The sequence below is a fragment of the Anomaloglossus baeobatrachus genome, chromosome 4 (assembly GCF_048569485.1).
Source record: "Anomaloglossus baeobatrachus isolate aAnoBae1 chromosome 4, aAnoBae1.hap1, whole genome shotgun sequence".
NCBI classification, from domain to species: Eukaryota; Metazoa; Chordata; class Amphibia; order Anura; family Aromobatidae; genus Anomaloglossus; species Anomaloglossus baeobatrachus.
In genome coordinates, this window is record NC_134356.1 from 135,699,733 (window position 1) to 135,717,635 (window position 17,903).

Below are 17,903 nucleotides of genomic sequence, written 5' to 3' on the forward strand. Positions count from 1 at the left end.
CATTTGCTAATTTTCTCCTCTCCCCTCTATTTGCTCTCTAAGGCCCTCTTCACAAGTCCGTGAAAAAAACTATCCATTTTTACGTACGTGTTAGAGGGGTGGTTTACTCCCCGTGTGCCGTGTTTGTGCACATTCCTGTTCACCGTGTGTTATACGTAAAAACACATGGAGAACGGAAAGCCCCGCCTTACCTGTTTCTTCCAGAGCTGTCTGTGGTGCTGAATGACAGCGTCCGGCACAGGCCACGCCCCACTGACACTGCTTCCGGACCCCAGTGAAGAAGACGCGTTGTTCAAATTCACTGGGGGACGGATGCAGGTGAGAGCCGCGGCAGAGACTGCAGGTATGGTGGAGGTGAGTTTGTGTTTTTTTTATTTTTTACAATGCCACTTGTGTTTCTCCGGCGCGTGTCACGTGCACCCGCATCCACACTACATCCGTGTTGTTCGTGTGTGGGTCCGTGCTGCCGGAGAAACACGGACATGCATCTGTGTGGAGCACACGGCACACGTCTGCTCCACACGGAGACACGGGCCACTGGCAGAACATGTGCGTGCACATATACCCATTGATTTTAAAGGATATACGTGTGCCCGTGTCTCCGGTACATACGGGCACAGACCTAGCATGTACCGAAGACACGGACGTGTGAAGGGGGCCTAACACAGGTTCTGTGACAGTCTGTGTCACGTTGCTAAGGCCACAGTCGGGTATCTAAGGGGCCTGCCCGCACCACCCCATCAGCAACACCCACATCCAATCCAGAGGCAGCTGGCAGAGAGGTGGGCAGGACATGCCAAGGAGGAAATAAGAAGCAGCCACATCTCCCAGCCTGCAGGGCCAGCGAGGGGATGGAGAAAGTACTACAGAGTATGAAAAGAGAAGAAAGTGCAGGGTGAGCATAATCAATTTTTTTTTTTTACTGTGTGCTAAAGGTTGCTACTGGGGTGTATATACAGTCATATGACAAAGTTTGGGCACCCCTAGTAATGTTAACCTTTTTTCTTTATAACAAATTGGGTTTTTGCAACAGCTATTTCTGTTTCATATATCTAATAACTGATGGATTGAGTAATATTTCTGGATTGAAATGAGGTTTATTGTACTAACAGAAAATGTGCAATCCGCATTTAAACAAAATTTAATCGGTGCAAAAGTATGGGCACCCTTATCAATTTCTTGATTTGAACACTCCTAACTACTTTTTACTGACTTACTAAAGCACTAAATTGGTTTTGTAACCTCATTGGGCTTTGAGCTTCATAGGCAGGTGTATCCAATCATGAGAAAAGGTATTTAAGGTGGCCACTTGCAAGTTGTTCTCCTATTTGAATCTCCTATGAAGAGTGGCATCATGGGCTCCTCAAAACAACTCTCAAATGATCTGAAAACAAAGATTATTCAACATAGTTGTTCAGGGGAAGGATACCAAAAGTTGTCTCAGAGATTTAAACTGTCAGTTTCCACTGTGAGGAACATAGTAAGGAAATGAAAGAACACAGGTACAGTTCTTGTTAAGCCCAGAAGTGGCAGGCCAAAAAAAATATCAGAAAGGCAGAGAAGAAGAATGGTGAGAACAGTCAAGGACAATCCACAGACCACCTCCAAAGACCTGCAGCTTCATCTTGCTGCAGATGGTGTTAATGTGCATCGGTCAACAATACAGTGCACATTGCACAAGGAGAAGCTGTATGGGAGAGTGATGCGAAAGAAGCCGTTTCTGCAAGCACGCCACAAACAGAGTCACCTGAGCACATTTGGACAAGCCAGTTACATTTTGGAAGAAGGTCCTGTGGACTGATGAAACAAAGATTGAGTTGTTTGATCATACAAAAAGGCGTTATGCATGGAGACAAAAAAACACGGCATTCCAAGAAAAGCACTTGCTACCCACAGTAAAATTTGGTGGAGGTTCCATCATGCTTTGTGGCTGTGTGGCCAATGCCGGCACCGGGAATATTGTTAAAGTTGAGGGTCGCATGGATTCAACTCAGTATCAGCAGATTCTTGATAATAATGTGCAAGAATCAGTGATGAAGTTGAAGTTACGCAGGGGATGGATATTTCAGCAAGACAATGATCCAAAACACCGCTCCAAATCTACTCAGGCATTCATGCAGAGGAACAATTACAATGTTCTGGAATGGCCATCCCAGTCCCCAGACCTAAATATCATTGAACATCTGTGGGATGATTTGAAGCGTGCTGTCCATGCTCGGCGACCATCAAACTTAACTGAACTGGAATTGTTTTGTAAACAGGAATGGTCAAATACAGTTAGGTCCAGAAATATTTGGACAGTGACACAATTTTCGCAAGTTGGGCTCTGCATGCCACCACATTGGATTTGAAATGAAACCTCTACAACAGAATTCAAGTGCAGATTGTAACGTTTAATTTGAAGGTTTGAACAAAAATATCTGATAGAAATTGTAGGAATTTTACACATTTCTTTACAAACACTCCACATTTTAGGAGGTCAAAAGTAATTGGACAAATAAACCAAACCCAAACAAAATATTTTTATTTTCAATATTTTGTTGCAAATCCTTTGGAGGCAATCACTGCCTTAAGTCTGGAACCCATGGACATCACCAAACGCTGGGTTTACTCCTTCTTAATGCTTTGCCAGGCCTTTACAGCCGCAGCCTTCAGGTCTTGCTTGTTTGTGGGTCTTTCCGTCTTAAGTCTGGATTTGAGCAAGTGAAATGCATGCTCAATTGGGTTAAGATCTGGTGATTGACTTGGCCATTGCAGAATGTTCCACTTTTTTGCACTCATGAACTCCTGGGTAGCTTTGGCTGTATGCTTGGGGTCATTGTCCATCTGTACTATGAAGCGCCGTCCGATCAACTTTGCGGCATTTGGCTGAATCTGGGCTGAAAGTATATCCCTGTACACTTTAGAATTCATCCGGCTACTCTTGTCTGTTGTTATGTCATCAATAAACACAAGTGACCCAGTGCCATTGAAAGCCATGCATGCCCATGCCATCACGTTGCCTCCACCATGTTTTACAGAGGATGTGGTGTGCCTTGGATCATGTGCCGTTCCCTTTGTTCTCCAAACTTTTTTCTTCCCATCATTCTGGTACAGGTTGATCTTTGTCTCATCTGTCCATAGAATACTTTTCCAGAACTGAGCTGGCTTCATGAGGTGTTTTTCAGCAAATTTAACTCTGGCCTGTCTATTTTTGGAATTGATGAATGGTTTGCATCTAGATGTGAACCCTTTGTATTTACTTTCATGGAGTCTTCTCTTTACTGTTGACTTAGAGACAGATACACCTACTTCACTGAGAGTGTTCTGGACTTCAGTTGATGTTGTGAACGGGTTCTTCTTCACCAAAGAAAGTATGCGGCGATCATCCACCACTGTTGTCATCCATGGACGCCCAGACCTTTTTGAGTTCCCAAGCTCACCAGTCAATTCCTTTTTTCTCAGAATGTACTTGACTGTTGATTTTGCTACTCCAAGCATGTCTGCTATCTCTCTGATGGAGTTTTTCTTTTTTTTCAGCCTCAGGATGTTCTGCTTCACCTCAATTGAGAGTTCCTTAGACCGCATGTTGTCTGGTCACAGCAACAGCTTCCAAATGCAAAACCACACACCTGTAATCAACCCCAGACCTTTTAACTACTTCATTGATTACAGGTTAATGAGGGAGACGCCTTCAGAGTTAATTGCAGCCCTTAGAGTCCCTTGTCCAATTACTTTTGGTCCCTTGAAAAAGAGGAGGCTATGCATTACAGAGCTAGGATTCCTAAACCCTTTCTCCGATTTGGATGTGAAAACTCTCATATTGCAGCTGGGAGTGTGCACTTTCAGCCCATATTATATATATATAATTGTATTTCTGAACATGTTTTTGTAAACAGCTAAAATAACAAAACTTGTGTCACTGTCCAAATATTTCTGGCCCTGACTGTATACCTTCATCCAGGATCCAGGAACTCATTAAAAGCTACAGGAAGCGACTAGAGGCTGTTATTTTTGCAAAAGGAGGATCTATAAAATATTAATGTCACTTTTATGTTGAGGTGCCCATACTTTTGCACCGGTCAAAGTTTGTTTAAATGCGGATTGCACATTTTCTGTTAATACAATAAACCTCATTTCAATCCAGAAATATTACTCAGTCCATCAGTTATTAGATATATGAAACAGAAATAGCTGTTTCAAAAACCCAATTTGTTCTAAAGAAAAAAGGTTAACATTAATAGGGGTGCACAAACTTTTTCATATGACTGTAGAGGCTTTGGCTTGTGGAGTGTATATAAAGGCTTATAAAGGGGTGTATATGCTGGTGTGTATATAAAGGCTGCTGGTGTGTATATAGAGGCTGCTGGGGTGTATACAGAGGCTTCTGTGTGTGGCGGTGTCTGTGTGTGGCGGTGTCTGTGTGCGACAAATCAGCAAAGCGTGGTTCAAAAGCACCTGTCGCTGATTGGTTGGCGCGACCAAACAGCGACGCAGGATTTCCGTTAAAGACAGACAGAATTATATATATATATATATATATAGATTACAGTACACTAATACAAAATACTGTGCAGTACTTTAAAAACATATAAAGCAAATTAAACTGCATTTTAGCTTACAATAAAATTGTTGGTGTGCGGGAGGTACAGTACAAGCAATGCGCTGTACTGGTTAGCAGAAAGAAAGTACAATACTGTATCCTCAAATGCAATTTGATAGATATGATATATAGTATATACTGTACTGTATTGTACAATTGTATACAGTATACAATACATATGAACAGAATGATAACTCCAGAGCATGGTGAAAGGACGGAACCGGATGTGTGTACGGTGAGTATTTGCTCTTCTTGCAAAGCATTGCTCTTAAACCCTCTATATGGATATGATGGGGACTCTTGCCTGAATCTTTCATTTGGGTGCTTTTTCCTCTCGCACTTTTGCAGAGAATTGTGGCTTACTACCATTCTTTTTGTCTGCCTTTTAATGGGTTCTTTGTTATATTAGCTCCGTTTGGTGCAGTTCATTTATCCTTTTTTATTTCATCTCTCCCATTGCTATCATTGGAACTCTAGCTATATCCTGCAACAGGGAACTGCTATCCTTGTCTCTGAGGGTTACTTCATGTTGTGTCCTTATCTACTTGCTTATGGACACTAATTGTGACTAATTTACATCTTACACAATATATGTGTGTTTGTTTTCCTGAGCAGTTATCGTTTTTTTCTTATATGAATTATTTATCTTTTCACATGAAGTTTCTCCTCAGCTTTTGTTCTCAGGCCCTTTGATAATCAGTCTTCTTCACATATATCATTTTTTTGCACTATGCATTTTCATAATAACCTTTTTTTGATCACCTGAGGCTATCTGCTAGTGACCTCATGTTTTTATGCATGTAGGTTTTTATATGGATTGTTCTAATAAAGATATATTTTTAGTCATTTGGCTCATTCACTTGTGATTTTTGTAGGTTTAAAGTTACAAATTTGTTAAAAGCTTTGCTTGTCTTGCAAAATGCTCTCAAACCAAGTTTCTCTTAATCCAAGGTTCCACTGTATCTCACGCACAGGGATTGCTCTATTTGAGGTGTATAACTATCATTACACACTGTAAATCCAAGATGGCAGCCCCCAGTGTTTGAGTAAAAATGGAATTAAATAAAAACTAAATAATGAATTTAATTTTGTATTAAAATAATTGACTCCATAATCAATAATTATTAATACAAAAACTACAATCGTGGCACCTTCCCTTTAAATAAGCTCTCATCACTGCAGAAACATGGACACTAAATGTGGTTTAGGCACACTGTAGGGCTCTGAAGGGAGGGGGACATTTAGATTTGGGAGTGTAGATTTTCTATAGTTTCTTTTTGGGGACACCATAGCACTTTTCTAGAGCTTTTGTGCTATTAGTATGTGAAAACCCTCTATATTTCTATTGACAGAAGAAGGATCTGAATGGGGACTTGTTTTTTTTTGTTGTGGATTAAGTTGAAGCTTTAATTTGAAAACCTTTCATAAAATTTTGAATCACATTTATCCTTTGCGCTAACATCAGGGGTTTCCATCTAATTCTGCGAATTACTTAATTCAAATGACACCCCTGATAATTCCCTTCACTTTAATGTGGAAGCAGAGATACTATGGACTCTGTCTGGCTTCTGTTGAGTGGTGTCTGTGTGGCGCCCCTGAGGCTTCAGTCGCCACAGAGCACTGCACCTAGTTTAAGGTGTAGTGCTTAAGGATGCCCATGGTTTCTATTCTTTATTTGTTACAGTTGTGACGCCCTGGCAAAACCAGGGTGTCACAGACCTGCAGAAATCCAGCAAAGAGCAGGTCATTCTCCTCCTTGGTAACCTGATCCCACACCAGTGTAGCAGGACAGACCCCCCCCCAGTGTGAGAGCTAAACTGAGCAGGAGGGGAGGGGCTGGAGCAGAGTGTGTGGGGAGAGGGAGAGGAGAGGAGTCCAGAGTTGTAGCTCCCGGGCTGCTACAGAAGCGTGCTCCAAAAGGGCCGGGACAGGCTGTTAGTGAGGAAGGGACTTGAGGTGACCGGGGCAGGGTAGTGGCCCGCCGGTATCGAAAGAGATCCCGGATCACTGCAGGGGAGTGGACTCCCCGTTCCCGGCTGAGGAGGAAAGAAAGAGAAAGAGTGGAGAAAGAGGCACCTGACTGCAGGGAAAGAACAGGGGCTGTTGCACCGTGTGTGGTACTTAAACGCCCTCCATACCGAAGGCTGCGGACTCCGACAATTTTTGGTTAATTCCTGACTCTGTGTGAATTTTCTTGCAAAGCGAACTGTGAGTACAACATGCCTCGGTCCAACCGGGTGCACAGCTCTCAGACGGTCTCCATCTCCTCCCTGCACCACCTCACCGGGGTCCCGGGACACCAACACCCTACCTGTGGAGGGAAATCACCACCTTGCTGCCCACCACCATCCCCGGGATCCATTTACCGGTAGCGGCGGTGCTCCGTTACTTCACCGCACACCACGGGTGGCGTCACGGACAATCTCCCTTACCTAATCCCCTTCTTACTGTGGAGCCTGGGATCACAGACCGGGTCATGCCACCGTGATACCCACAGAAGTGACCCCGTGGCCCGGATCTGAGTACCCCTAATCCCTGGGCAACACATTTTGGCGTCACAAACAGGATCGAACCCATCCACTTACCGGTGGAAGTGCGCCTTGTCCCGTCCGTCAGCGGTGTCCCACTGAGGAAAAATCCCGAAGTCCGCCATTTTAGCCGCCATTTTAGGTGCCAAAAACAACAGCTTGGTGCCTTCTACCCCGAGTGTCAGGCGCGAAAAAGAGACTCCACCCCCTGAAAACATGGGCGTAAGCAAAACTCCGGCGGACCAGAAGCGATAGGAAAACTTTAAAAGTTGCTAGAAGGACTGCTCCGAGTACCAAGGGGGAGCAGTAGGAAGGAACTGCCGTTCATGTGACCAGGACTGTAAAGGCAGGGACGCCAGGACTTTGCCTAATTCCGTTCCTGGACAAGCAGTAGCCGCAACACTGATGACATCTCACCCGGCTCTGGCAGTCCGCCTGGCCGCAACGGTGATGACGTCGGCCCCGGCAGTCCGCCCGGCCGCAACGGTGACGACGTCGGCTCCGGCAGTCCGCCCGGCCACAGCAGAGGCGACACCCGATTGGAAGTCTGCCTCAGATGCGGCGCCTGCCGCTCCCAGGTACCCCGTCCCGGCTGTGGAGCAGCTGGAGTGCACCTGCAGAGAGGAGCAGGCCAGTGAGAGATGGAGCCCTCGGCAGTTACAGTTAGCGAGACCGGTTGCAGCCGGTGCCGAGGGCATCCGCGTAGGCCTGGCTCTTACGCAGGAGGCTGAGCACGGGACCCGTGCCCCGTACCGGGAGCGGCGGCGGCAACAGCGACGTTAGCGGAACATGGACGACTACCCACAAGTTAAAAAGTTGACTGTTTTACGGACTGTCACCCCTGTTGAACGTCCTCAAGTTCAGGAGGAGGCCATCTGGACCACAAGTGTGGGGTGGCAGAACAGTTTAAAGTTTTAGTAAATGTACCTCCCGATGTGGGAAGATGTATAGTTGTAATGTGTGCACTTTCTTTTTCCCGTTACAATAAAGGTCGGTGCCCAGAAAGCCCGAGGACGGGCTGTGTTTTACTAAGGGGGTGTGTGACGCCCAGGCAAAACCAGGGTGTCACACACCTGCAGAAATCCAGCAAAGAGCAGGTCATTCTCCTCCTTGGTAACCTGATCCCACATCAGTGCAGCAGGACAGACCCCCCCCCCAGTGTGAGAGCTAAACTGAGCAGGAGGGGAGGGGCTGGAGCAGAGTGTGTGGGGAGAGGGAGAGGAGAGGAGTCCGGAGTTGTAGCTCCCGGGCTGCTACAGAAGCGTGCTCCAAAAGGGCCGGGACAGGCTGTTAGTGAGGAAGGGACTTGAGGTGACCGGGGCAGGGTAGTGGCCCACCGATATCGAAAGAGATCCCGGATCATTGCAGGGGAGTGGACTCCCCTTTCCCAGCTGAGGAGGAAAGAAATAGAAAGAGTGGAGAAAGAGGCACCTGACTGCAGGGAAAGAACAGGGGCTGCTGCACCGTGTGTGGGACTTAAACGCCCTCCGTACCGAAGACTGTGGACTCCGGCAATTTCTGGTTAATTCCTGACTCTGTGTGAATTTTCTTGCAAAGCGAACTGTGAGTACAATATCCCCCGGTCCAACCGGGCGCACAGCTCTCAGACGGTCTCCATCTCCTCCCTGCACCACCTCACCGGGGTCCCGGGACACCAACACCCTACCCGTGGAGGGAAATCACCACCTTGCTGCCCACCACCATCCCCGGGATCCATTTACCGGCAGCGGCGGTGCTCCGTTACCTCACCGCCCACCACGGGTGGCGTCACGGACAATCTCCCTTACCTAATCCCATTATTACTGTGGAGCCTGGGATCACAGACTGGGTCACGCACTGTGATACCCACAGAAGTGACCCCGTGGCCCGGATCTGAGTACCCCTTATCCCTGGGCGACACACAGTAAGGACGTTTTACATGTGTAATATATGAAAAGTTTTATATTGCAGAGAAGAATGTTTTATATTGACTGATATTTGCACTGGTTTTATAATGACAATGGTTTTTGAAATTTCATGCAGCTAATGATCAGTACTTAAAAAAGTTTTAATATTGCTTTGATATTTTGACCTGTACAGAATTAACCTGTTAGTAACATTCATTGATGGTGCCTCTCATAAAGGGAAGATTATGTTATTTCTTATTGCATACAAAACCAATGCGGTGTACTAACTTTATTTAGTTGCAGCCCGGGAGTGCTGCCATTTGCTGTGGGGGAATGTGGCACCCCTGAGGCTTCAGTCGCCACAGTGTACTGCTCCTCATTTAAGGTGTAGTGCTTAACCCGGATCCGGAGGAGGTTGGTTCCGGTTTCACCACTTACAATACTTAAATACACAACCAGATTGCCCTCCCCAATGGGGATCGGGCTAGGGTAGGGTCTTAAAGCACTTTTTAAACATGGGGGCCAGCTACACACTAGTGACAGGGACCCTTGGAAGGAGCAGTCACTTAGTGTTAATGTGATTTTTGGGAGGAAGAATGAACAAACAGCAGGTCAAAAATTTATTTTATCCCATTTACCATGCGGTATAAATGATTAGATGGATTTACAGTATACTTTTGGTCTGTGTGATTAAAGTGATACCAAATTTATATTTTTTTATTGTTTTTCTATCATCACATAAAAAACGCTGTTATTATAAAAAGTTTTTATATCACCAAATTTTGAGAAGTATAATTTTTCCGTATTTCTGCCAACAAACTCATGTGAAACTTGTTTTTTGCACAATGAGTTGACATTTTTATTGGTACTATTTTTGGACACATAACATTTTTTGATCACTTTCTTTGATATTTCTTTTCCTATTTTTGTGAGAAAGAATGAACATAAAACAGCAATTCATGAATTGTTGTTGTTTTTTTCCACATTGTTCTCTGTATGGTAAAGTTGATAAAACAACTTTGTTCTCCTGCTCAGTATGATTACAATAATATATTTTTTTGTGTTTTGCCCCTTTTTAACAATAGAAAGTATTTTATAGAAAAAATAATTGTTTTTGCATCTCTATATTCTAAGAGCTTTAGTTTTTTTTATTTTTCCTCTGAATCAACTAAGTGTGGGCTTGTTTTTGCGGGATAAGATGAAGTTTTCAAAAGTACAATTTCTGTTTACATGCGTCTTTTTGATGGAGTGTTATTTTCCTTTTTTTTAGCAGTGTGATCAAAAAGCATTGTTTTTTTGTCACGTTTTTTATTTAGTTCTTTTACCGTCTTCACTGAAAGGGTTTATTAGCGTGACAGTGTGGCAGTTTTATAGGCCGAGTTGTTCTGGATGCAGAGATACCAAATATGTGTACATTTTTAACTTTGTTCTCATGTAAATATATACAGAGCCTTGCGAAAGTATTCTACCCCCCTTGAATTTTTCAACCTTTTCCCACATTTCAGGCTTCAAACATAAAGATAAAAATGTTAATGTTATGGTGAAGAATCAACAACAAGTGGGACACAATTGTGAAGTTGAACGAAATTTATTGCTTACTTTAAACTTTTGTAAAAAAGAATAAATTGAAAATTGGGGCGTGCAATATTATTCAACCCCTTTACTTTCAGTGCAGCAAACTCACTCCAGAAGTTCATTGAGGATCTCTGAATGGTCCAATGATGCCCTAAATAACTGATGATGATAAATATAATCCACCTGTGTGTAATCAAGTCTCCGTATAAATGCACCTGCTCTGTGATAGTCTCAGTGCTCTGTTTAAAGCGCAGATAGCATCATGAAGACCAAGGAACACAACAGGCAGGTCCGTGATACTGTTGTGGAGAAGTTTAAAGCCGGATTTGGTTACAAAAAGATTTCCACAACTTTATACATCCCAAGATGCACTGTGCATGCAATCAAATTGAAATGAAAGGAGTATCATAGCACTGCAAATCTACCAAGACCCGGCCGTCCCTCAAAAAGTTCATCTCAAACAAGGAGAAGACTGATCAGAGATGCAGCCAAGAGGCCCATGATCACTCTGGATGAACTGCAGAGATCTACAGCTGAGGTGGGAAAGTCAGTCCATAGGACAACAATCAGTCGTACACTGCACAAATCTGGCCTTTATGGAAGAGGCAAGGAGAAAGCCATTTTTCCAAGATATCCATAAAAAGTGTCATTTAACCCTAGAACACATACCTGGGGCCTCGCAGGCCTGCTAGGTCATTTGTTTTCTATGGTAGATTGTTATGCTTGCGCGTTCTAGGGTTAAAGTTTGTCACAAGCCACCTGGGAGACACACCAAACATGTGGAAGAAGGTGCTCTGGTCAGATGAAACCAAAACCGAACTTTTTGAGCACAATGCCAAACCATATGTTTGGCGTAAGAGCAACACAGCTCATCACCCTGAACACACCATCTCCACTGTCAAACATGGTGGTGGCAGCATCATGGTTTGGGCCAGTTTTTCTTCAGCAGGGACAGAGAAGATGGTTAAAATTGATGGGAAGATGAATGGAGCCAAATACAGGACCATTCTTGAAGAAAACCTGTTGGAGTCTGCAAAAGACCTGAGACTGGGACGGAGATTTGTTTTTCAACAAGACAATGATCCAAACCATAAAGCAAAAACTACAAAGCAATGGTTCACAAATAAACTTATCCAGGTGATAGAATGGCCAAGTCAAAGTCCAGACCTGAATTTAATCGAGAATCTGTGGAAAGAGCTGAAAACTGCTGTTCACAAACGCTCTCCATCCAACATCACTCAGCTCCAGCTGTTTGCAAAGGAAGAATGGGCAAGAATTTCAGTCTCTCGATGTGCAAAACTGATAGACACATGCCCCAAGAGACTTTCAGCTGTAATCGCTGCAAAAGGTGGCGCTACAAAGAATTAACTTAAAGGAGACGAATAATATTGCACGCCCCAATTTTCAGTTATTTATTTTTTAAAAAATTGTGCCCCACTTCTTGTTGATTCTTCACCATAACATTAAAATATTTATATTTATGTTTGAAGCCTGAAATGTGGGAAAAGGGTGAAAAATTCAAAGGGGTCGAATACTTTCACAAGACCCTGTATATATATATATATATATATATAGATATATATATATATATATATGTGATTTTATTTTTTAAATATATACAGTATTTTCATTTTTTTTCACTTATTTCCACTTTTTTAATTAGTCCCTATATGTGAATTTAACTTTTATTGTGCTGATCACTGGTATATTGCATTACAATGTACATACATTGCAATGCATTACTCCTGTCATTTTAATATTGACAGAACGCTTTTTAGACCAAAGCAAATTTAGCTGGCAGACCTGGAGGTCATTACTTTGGTTCGGGTTGCCATGACAATGAACGCCAGCCCGCAATTATGTTATGGGCATGCCAATTGGGTGGGAGAGGGAGCGCACTCCCTCTCTCAGCCTTCTATATGCTGCAATCGGTATTGATCACAGCATTTAAGGTGTTAAACAGCCAGGGGCAAATTGGTAACAAAATAATAAAAATTTAAATTTAGATTTTTAGGAGTAATATTTCTGGATTGAAATGAGGCTTATTGTACTAACAGAAAATGTGCAATCCGCATTTAAACAAAATTTAATCTGTGCAAAAGTATGGGCACCCTTATCAATTTCTTGATTTGAACACTCCTAACTACTTTTTACTGACTTACTAAAGCACTAAATTGGTTTTGTAACCTCATTGAGCTTTGAGCTTCATAGGCAGGTGTATCCAATCATGAGAAAAGGTATTTAAGGTGGCCACTTGCAAGTTGTTCTCCTATTTGAATCTCCTATTAAGAGTGGCATCATGGGCTCCTCAATACAACTCTCAAATGATCTGAAAACAAAGATTATTCAACATAGTTGTTCAGGGGAAGGATACCAAAAGTTGTCTCAGAGATTTAAACTGTCAGTTTCCACTGTGAGGAACATAGTAAGGAAATGAAAGAACACAGGTACAGTTCTTGTTAAGCCCAGAAGTGGCAGGCCAAAAAAATATCAGAAAGGCAGAGAAGAAGAATGGTGAGAACAGTCAAGGGCAATCCACAGACCACCTCCAAAGACGTGCAGCTTCATCTTGCTGCAGATGGTGTTAATGTGCATCGGTCAACAATACAGTGCACGTTGCACAAGGAGAAGCTGTATGGGAGAGTGATGCGAAAGAAGCCGTTTCTGCAAGCACGCCACAAACAGAGTCACCTGAGGTATGCAAAAGCACATTTGGACAAGCCAGTTACATTTTGGAAGAAGGTCCTGTGGACTGATGAAACAAAGATTGAGTTGTTTGGTCATACAAAAAGGCGTTATGCATGGAGACAAAAAAATACGGCATTCCAAGAAAAGCACTTCCTACCCACAGTAAAATTTGGTGGAGGTTCCATCATGCTTTGTGGCTGTGTGGCCAATGCCGGCACCGGGAATATTGTTAAAGTTTGAGGGTCGCATGGATTCAACTCAGTATCAGCAGATTCTTGATAATAATGTGCAAGAATCAGTGATGAAGTTGAAGTTACGCAGGGGATGGATATTTCAGCAAGACAATGATCCAAAACACCTCTCCAAATCTACTCAGGCATTCATGTAGAGGAACAATTACAATGTTCTGGAATGGCCATCCCAGTCCCCAGACCTAAATATCATTGAACATCTGTGGGATGATTTGAAGCGTGCTGTCCATGCTCGGCGACCATCAAACTTAACTGAACTGGAATTGTTTTGTAAACAGGAATGGTCAAATATACCTTCATCCAGGATCCAGGAACTCATTAAAAGCTACAGGAAGCGACTAGAGGCTGTTATTTTTGCAAAAGGAGGATCTATAAAATATTAATGTCACTTTTATGTTGAGGTGCCCATACTTTTGCACCGGTCAAAGTTTGGTTAAATGCGGATTGCACATTTTCTGTTAATACAATAAACCTCATTTCAATCCAGAAATATTACTCAGTCCATCAGTTATTAGATATATGAAACAGAAATAGCTGTTTCAAAAACCCAATTTGTTCTAAAGAAAAAAGGTTAACATTAATAGGGGTGCCCAAACTTTTTTATATGACTGTAAGATAAATAGTTTAAAGTCAAATGTATGTATGAGATAGCCACGTTTAAGGTCTATAATATTAAGGTAGTCTCATGCTGAAAGCTGTAGTGGATGGTGAGATATTGATCCTGAAATTCAAAAGTTCAAACATTGTTACCCTTTTTCTCATCAGTGTCTATATACAGTCAGCAACCTCATGTATCCTCTATATTATATAAACAGCCAGCAGCCTCCTGTATCCTCTATATTATGCACACAAACCAATAGAAGGTCTTTACCTGACAATGGGCTATATGCCAGACATCCGGCGAGAGGTATCCACTGACTTCATGCCACCGATTCCAAAAGCTATTATGGTGTAGAGCAAGATGACAATGGAGGCTGGAATAAAGGTCTTTCCTCTTTAGCGATGAGTCTTAATTTTTTCTTTAATGCAATCAGAACTGGAGATTGGCCTTGAGACCATATATAGAATGCATGAAGCGGCCTTCACGAGAGTATGTCACCCTGGTCCTATTGCTAGGATTATGGTGTCAGGTGGTATAATGTACGGTAACTGGACCCTCTTCTCTTCAATCCAAATGCACTAGCAGCTCAGCCTTAAACTTGACTTGATTTGGTTGTAGACCCCGTGGGGCAGCCATTTCTCCAAAGTATCCCTGGATACATTATTCAACATGACAATGCCAGATCACATTTTGCTAGAGCTTCTGTGAGCAGCCTCTGTGGCCTAAGCGTGCTGCCATGGCTGCATCATGTCCATGGCTGCAGTGTCTACTATCAGCCACATATAATACATCATTGGTCGATGATCAATACAAAGGAACTGTCAGTAGTGGATATTAATGATTTGCCCAGGTGCATTCTGCAACAGAACCTTCCTCAGATTAATAGCAGCCGAAGCTGGAAGTGCAGAAGGATTTCTGCATGTGGCTCATACTCCATAATTATTAAAATAAAATGTTTTGAAAATACTGTCTACATAGTTTGATAATTTACAGATCAGCAATGTCTCCATCCTGTGATTTCCATAACCACACAAGTTTTAAATCTTGGTGTTGCAATTTCAATGCTATGGACTTTAGGAGGGTGTGGAGCTATGTAAATTATGTAGACTCCACACCATAAAATATAGGCATAGCTTCACACTGTATAATATACATATATATATATATATATATATATATATATATATACAGCTCTACACTATATATTATAGTATATTGTAAGAAGCCATGTATACAGCATATAGTGTAGGCTATATTACAGTATATAGAGGGGAGCTGTGTACAATGTGTGTAATGATACACTACAAAGTTTCAGTTCAACTGTCCTGTAAACTGAATGTAATCGTTAGTACCGGTATTATTGTGTATATACAATGCACAATACCAATTCTCCTGTATAAAATTTGACATATGTGGTATAGGGTAAATGTAATTTAACATTTTGCTACCTTATCTGGGCATGTGGTTTGTGTGACATGGTCAGAGACATACGGCTTCCCCGTTCGTGCATGTGGGCGCTCTTTACAGAGTCAGCCCACATGCAAGCACTGGCTGCCACAGCCGGTGAATTGCGGCACCGGGATTCACGTGATCGGAGCACCATTGCTATGGTAACCACCTGTCAGATTACTTTAGCAACGGTGGCAGCGGTGACGTCACTGCTTACAGCTCGCAGCCTCTTCTTACTCTCACTGAGTGATTAGACTGCACGGGGAGTAGCAGCAGCATCTTCCTCCCATGCAGTGCTGTCTGATGTAGCAGAGCTGTATGGGTTGAAGGAGAAAGAAGACAGAAGACCAGGATCGTGGAGGGATGAGAGGGAGTAATAAACATGGAGTCTCTAAGTATGTCTGTGTATTTATTTCTATTAAAGTAATTTTTCTCTGTGTTGTGTCTTTTTTTTTAACCTATTATTGGAGATTCTTAATAGCCAGGTCATACTTGCCTGACATTAAGAATCTCTGGCTTAATACTAGCTAGTAAAACAAAGCTAGCATTAACCCATTATTACCCAGCAAGCCACCCGGCTTCAGGACTGCTGGAAGAGTTGGATGATGGCGCCATTTTCTGGGGCGGCTGCGGACTGCAATTTGTAGCAGAGGGGCCCAGAAAGCTCGGGCCAACTTGTTCTGCGGATTCCAATCCCCATCTACCTAGTTGTACCTGGCTGGACACAAAAATGGGGCGAAGCCCATGACGATTTTTTTTTAATTATTTCATGAAATTCATGAAATAATTAAAAAAAGGGCTTCCCTATTTTTTTAGCTCCCAGCCGGGTACAATTAGGCAGCTGGGGGTTGGTGGCAGCCGTACCTGTCTGCTGTAGCTGGCTAGCATACAAAAATATGGTGAAGCCCACGTTATTTTTTGGGGGGGGCAAAAAACTCCTGCATACACTCCTGGATGGAGTATGCTGAGCCTTGTAGTTCTGCAGCTGCTGTCTGCTCTCCTGCATACACTAGTGAATTGAGCATGCTGAGCCTTGTAGTTCTGCAGCTGCTGTCTGCTCTCCTCCATACAGACAGACAGCAGACAGTAGCTGCAGAACTACAAGGCTCAGCATACTCCATCCAGGACTGTATGCTGGAGTTTTTTGCCCCCCCAAAAAATTACGTGGGCTTCGCCATGTTTTTGTATGCTAGCCAGGTACAGCAGGCAGCTACGGGCTGCCCCCAACCCCCAGCTGTTTATTTGTACCCGGCTAAGAACCAAAAATATAGGGAAGCCCTTTTTTTATAATTATTTCATGAATTTCATGAAATAATTTTAAAAAAAAAATGACGTGGGCTTAGCCCAATTTTTGTGTCCAGCCAAGTACAACTAGGCAGCTGGGGATTGGAATCCGCAGCGCAGGGTGCCCAAGCTTTCCTGGCACCCCTGCTGCGAATTGCAGTCCGTAGCCGCCCTAGAAAATGGTGCTTTCATAGAAGTGCCATCTTCTGGCGCTGTATCCAACTCCTCCAGCTGCCCTGGTGACGGGTGGCTCACTGTGTAATAATGGGGTTAGGGCTAGCTGTAAATTATCAACTGGCCCTAAGCCCGTAATTTATGGTGTCATGCCAATATTAGACATGGCCACCATGAATGTCTAGTACAGATAAAAAAAACACAACACACAGAAAAATATTTTTATTAGAAATAAAACACAACACAATGAGTGACTCCATCTTTATTGAAATAAAGAACCCCCCTCCGCAGTAATCCTGGGTCAAGGGTCCTGCGCTGTCCAATCCAGATCCAATATCATCTGATCGTTTTCTGGAAGGCAAAGCGATCAGATGATGTGTCAGGTTCAAGGGCCTGAATCACATGACACAGCAGCAGATTGTATAAATGGCTTTTATAAAATCAGCTGATACATCAGTGCAAAAAAACCCCAAAAAACTACACATTTCTGTGCAGACTCCTGTCCGACAGCAGCAGCTGATAGTTTAGCCGGCCGGGCGGTAAAAAGCCGGCCTCACTGCTCGACTTTTAGTGTCAATTGTTTCCATCAGGTGACCGCATCAGCTGATCATCGGCAGGTCTGAGAGAGAGAAAAGAGAGAGAAAAGAGAGAGAAAAGAGAATAGAGAAAGGGAGAGAGAAAAGAGAGAGAGAAGAGAGAGAAAAGAGAAGAGAGAGGGAGAGAGAGGGAGAAGAGAGAGAGGAGAGAGGAGAGAGGAGAGAGGAAAGAGGAGAGAAGAGAGATAGAAGAGAGAGAGAGAGAGAAGAGAGAGAGAAGAGGAGAGAAGAGGAGAGGAGAGAAGAGAGAGAGGAGAGAAAAGAGAGAGGGAGAGAGAGAAGAGAGAGA